This window comes from Xiphias gladius, chromosome 24, assembly GCF_016859285.1.
Source record: "Xiphias gladius isolate SHS-SW01 ecotype Sanya breed wild chromosome 24, ASM1685928v1, whole genome shotgun sequence".
In the NCBI taxonomy this organism is placed as follows: Eukaryota; Metazoa; Chordata; class Actinopteri; order Istiophoriformes; family Xiphiidae; genus Xiphias; species Xiphias gladius.
In genome coordinates, this window is record NC_053423.1 from 16870112 (window position 1) to 16875680 (window position 5569).

Sequence of the window (5569 nt, forward strand, 5' to 3'; positions counted from 1 at the left end):
ATAATGTTAACTTATCTAATACTTTGGTAATACATTCCCATCAGCCCCAGCAGTGCTTTGTGTTTAGCATTAATTAGCAATGTTAGCATGCTAACAAACACACTAAAGATTATGATCATGGTACACATTACACCCGTTAACATCAGCATGGTAGCATTGCCATTGTGAGTATGTTGCCATGCTAGATTCAGCATTCATCTTAAAGCACAGTACAACTGCACACACGCAGCTGTAAGCAACGCTGTAGATTCTTAGTTGTGATATACAGGTGTTTTTGGCTAAATGTTCAATTATCTACCCTAGAAACGAACCGATAATCCAGTTTCCCAACACCATCATCCTCCTAAACTAAATTAAATTTTCTCTTTTTTTTCTTTGGAACCATTTTCGTGCTAAAAAGCTTTAGGGAAGCCCAGCCCATTTCGCCGTTTGTTTACAACGGGAAGATCTCCACAGAGGAGCCATTAACAATAATGGGTAACACAAGCTAATGTAACAGAAGTTGAAACGAATCAAGGCCGAGGTGGCCAAAGACTGAAAAAGGCTACAATGCAGAGATAAGGGGAAAAAAGAGGAGGGCTATGTTTATTATTACCATTAGGGTTGCCTTTTGGCATAAAGAGTACACAGGTGTGATGCCTCTACTGTCTTCATCTCACCCTTCTTGCAAGCTTTCCACCTTGACCTACTACAATCCTTCCCAAAACTCACAAACACACACATACTTTTTTTCCAACTATGATACATCTGCAAGTTGTATGACAAGGCATTGTTCTCATCTCTCCCTCTCTTGTCTCTCCCTTCCCAGGGGAGCTTTACAGCCGTGACAGTAAAAGCAGCTGTAGCACCAAATACTGGTGCCACAGCCTTACAACTCCCCAATGTTTTCAAACGGATGGCCATAAATTAGGGCTGGCAGACAGGCCCCTTAACTGCCCCACCCTAAGAAGAGGTTCCACTGAGTAGCAGCTCGTCAAGAGGAGACAGTTCTTTTAATTTACTTGCTCGTTCAGCATACCAGCTTGAGTAAATTTGAACAGCAAGTGTGAAACTTTTAATGCTGTAGTAAATGTTAAGGGCAGTCAGGAGATAACTGGAGCAAACACAGATTACGGAAAACAAGAATATCATGAGAACAAAATCTTTGCAGAATTAGGAGCAGAAAAAATATATAAAATTTTTGCACAAGATTTGAAATCCTTATTTCATAGATAGAAAGAGAGCATGAATTAAAATCTCTGCATGTCGAGATGATTGTTGTAGATGGACAATGCTTTGAGCAAATCATTCCGACAGTGTGTACTAAATCTAGCCTCAGTTCGTGCCTCTCATATATAACTATTACATCGAGTCACAGCATTCAATCTTTAAAAAACCTAACCATCTGGATGAAAAAATATTTCATCTGCAGCATGATAAAAAGTCCCCAAAGTTCCCAAGTTGTGACTATATTTTCTATCCAGGTAGCTAGAATTCCCATATCTCCTTAAACCATAAAAGCATTATTTTGTATGATATGTTAAAAAAATAATACAATGCAATGTCAATATAAATAAATATAACTTTATACATTTTGATTTTACATTTTACAGTTTTTGCAGATTAAACATTTTGTCAGCCAGATGGTTAGGGGAGTCTTTGAGTATTCTGGAAATACCATCAGAGCAGCAGTAGGTGTTTTAAATGACCGTCTTGGTGTTCAAACATCACCTAGTAGTTGTTTTTCAGAAAAAACAATGCTTACCTCTGTGACTCCAAAACGTAATTTTAATACATTTTGAGACACAAACTGGGGCTTTATTAAATCAAACATTTCCCAACAAGCAGAAAAACAGGGTATTTGTCAATTTATCAGACTGAGGCAAAAGTGTGTGACGTTAAAAACTGGGAGGAGGCCTTTAAACGCAGCAAGAAAGATCCACGATTCAGAGTAGGTTTGGCATGGGCAGCTGATCTATCTCTGCATCTCTGGATTGAGTCAGGCATCACTATCAGCAGGACACATGATGACCGGTCCCTGTCTGCCTGCTAGCGTATGTTACTACTCAGAAGAGCCAGGAGTATCTGCCTTACAGGGCCTTTGGGAGATTACCTAATGTTATTGTAGCTATTTGTAGCATTTATAAGCTTCCACACTGCCCCTAGAATGGGAACCCGATGTCCCGTAAGTATCAAAGCAGCCGTTTATGAGCAGCGAAAAGAACAATAGACTGACCCGTGAGTGACTTTTTAGCCTCGTTCACATCATTTTTATGCAGTGACAATGCAGTTCATGTTCTGATTTAATGTAATTTAATGTAGCCGCATGTTTGGAAGCTCCTTTATTCCCTCTTATGCCTCAGTGACTATAAAAGCTTTAGATGACAGTAGGGGTCAGTCGGGGTTGGTGGGAAGGAAACACCTTAGTTATACAGGATAAGTTGGAGCGTCTGGGCCAATCAGGGCACATTTTGGTCCCCCGCCATCACCAGCGGTCGGGGTGTGGTCTTCTCTTCCCGAAAAAGTCCTGTCACACACTCTCAGACGTCGCCACTGCCAGGGTTATCTGTCTTGTTCCAGCTCATGCTTTGGTTTCCTGTCCATGTCACTTAGTCACTCAAACTTTTTTATTCAATCTCGCGTGCACACTTCTTTTGTTCTGCACCCTTAATACATTCTCTCTTTCTCCTGTTTTGGTTGGTGCGCATGTCACTCTCTCAACCCCGTCATTGTTGTTCACCTTTTCTGAATCTGCATCGAATGTATCAAATTTTTATCTCTTTCAACGCTGGGCCTCGATTACTAACTCCATCTCTCTTTCTGTTCGTCTCTAGATGGGTTTGAGGTTTTGCTGTGAAATGTGTGGGTAGGGAAAAAAAAAAGTCTTTTCTGTGCAGAAAAACGATAACCTATCATTTTACAGTCTTGGTTCTCAGTCTTTCGAGATGGATTTGCTTCCAGCAGTGTCACTGAGTGTCTCTAGAAATGTTTTTTTATAGTGCCTCAAGGTCTCAGTGGGGCCACGCTAGGGCCACAACCCTGTGGCCTGCTCCTCTCACTGTCTCAATCCCCATTAGGTTTCCTCCTGTTTTTTGGCTCCTCTTCCTATTTTGCTGATGCCTCTCACCTTGCCACTTTGGAGCAGGGGGGGAAGAACATTCTGTGCACGTTTATCATCTCAGCCTCCCTCACTTGTCAAAACACTCCCTTGCTTAAAACAGGGAGAGCAATTATGAAATGCTTGGAAGTGGCTCTCACCCCCCCCAAAACCCAAAAAAAGAATTCATGCACAAAAACTGAAGCAAGAGGATTTTGCAGTTACCACTTAGACATGTTACATCACTGAGAGATATTAGATCCCCTTTACAAATGAATAAGTGTACAGAACCTACCACTTAGTGATACAAGATGAATAAATGATAACAAAATAGCATCATATCTTTAACATGAAAAACAACTGAACTGAACTGAACTTTGGTTTTGTTGTATTCCAGGTAAAATTTAGGTCAGCTTTAAGTTCAAAGTGACTTGTTACAGTAAATGATATAATGAAGCTATATATGAAAGCTCATTAAAAGGAAAAAATACATAAACAGTTAGCCATGATGAAAAAAAATAAAAAATACCCAAAATCTTGACTTACGAAGGCTACATTCAGACCAACTTTGGCCCGGCATGAAAAAACACAGCCCCTTAATAAGTCTGACAGTGCAAAGAAAGTGCCTGCGCAAAAAATATATAGGTTATCCAGTGAAAAAGTTGAACCTGACTCAGTTTTTGCCACAACGTGACATGACTTCATCTGGCAAGATGCTGAAGGTGCCAATAACATACATGCAAGCGTACATTCCTGGTGGTGTTTGACAAAGTGCCCTAGTATCTCACTATATTGGCTTAGTAAATCAAGATGACTACGTATCTCATAATTGTGACTCACTGTGAGTGTTTTTTATTTTCATCATGCATAACTTTTGATCTACTTTTTTCTTTTCCTGGTAGAACTGGTCTTCCATACATAGACTACACCTGCAGCACAGTCAAGTAACTTAGCAGACAATAAAATGTACTTTTAATTTCATTTTAAAAAAAGGAAGACTCGAACTGCCCATAACCGACTTTGCTGAATCCTTTTCCAAAAAAAACAGAAAAGGGCCTGGACTGTTTAAGTCACAAAACTTCAAACCAACAACAGATGATAATCAGCTCTTGATTCATCTTTATTCCTTCCCATCATCTGGCAGCTGAAATGCTCAGTAGTAATTCAAGGCCTGTTACTGCTGCCCTGCTAAAATGATGCACTGTAATTACAGTTCTCAAAGCTGATAACACTGAATCTTCATTGAAATGCAAAGCCAGCTCTCCGCAAGTTTCTCGGCAGAGGAGCAAACCTCTCACCTCCGAGCCACAAGGGTACGCAGGTGGAGATATAAAATAACTATTCAGCCATTATTATGGATTTTGCTCAGTCTTTCAAGTTACTGTACTCTATCGGGTGCATCCTCTCATGAATACTACCACTCAGCCACCGAATAACAGCAGTGGTAATGTTAGCTGTCTCATGTTTGCTATAAATGAAATGCGCTGAGCTTTTAAAAAAGACAAAAAGTCTTGAGTATTTTAAGCTCATTTGTGGCAGGATAGCTTTCATACACATCTCTGTCTGTGCACCAGATTACACTTACTTACACTTGCTATTATGTAAAGGCTAAGGGAGATGTCTGGGATGAAGCTTATGCACCATATGTTTTAAAAAGGGATTAAAAGAAAAAGGCACAAAAATGCTTGCACTGTTCACATGCACATGGCCTATAAAATGTTTGGCCTAATCTGATATATACATTTTTTCTGATAGCCGGCAGAAAAAAAAAGGAATAGATGGATGTCTCCAAAGCTAGATTTGGCGAGAATGATGACAAAGAAAAGTGATCAACAATTTCACATGTGGCTACGAGTAAGAACATAACTGCCTACAGAGGGAAGCCTTTGGTGTAATTGCCAGAGTAGAACATTTTCTGGTAAATAACAGGTTGCCTTTCATCCAGTCTGCTCTAGCAACAGCTTGCAGACATTCATGGGGGGTGGCGTTGCAAGGCATGATGGGGCTGCAGCCAAACGGCACAACAGGCAGAGCTTGCACAGAGAACTGCCAACTCTTTTGCATTTGTTCTGAAGTTATGGGAGCTTTTGAAACCCTATAATGATGCCTTTGCCCAGGCTATGCTTTGTTTATGCACAGCAGGGACTCACTGAAAATGAGCATAGGCAGCCTTTTAAGGCTCACACAAAAGACCTGCACTTGCCAACATCAGATTACTTCAGAACTACATATTTAACTTACATTTTCTAAATGGAACAAAGGGAATGCTGTATGATATATATTTCATGTCGTTAACTACCTAAATGGGACAAAAGAGATCTGTTTCTTGCACAGAAGGAGGCATTGAGCAGTTCATATAAAGCCTTCGGGCCATGTGGGTTATGCATGGAGAAGGAATGCATCGTAAATGCAAGCACTCGTGCACATACTCGCATACCTTCTGGCCCACTCCGAACCCCCAACCCACAAACACACACACATTTGTAGGGAGAA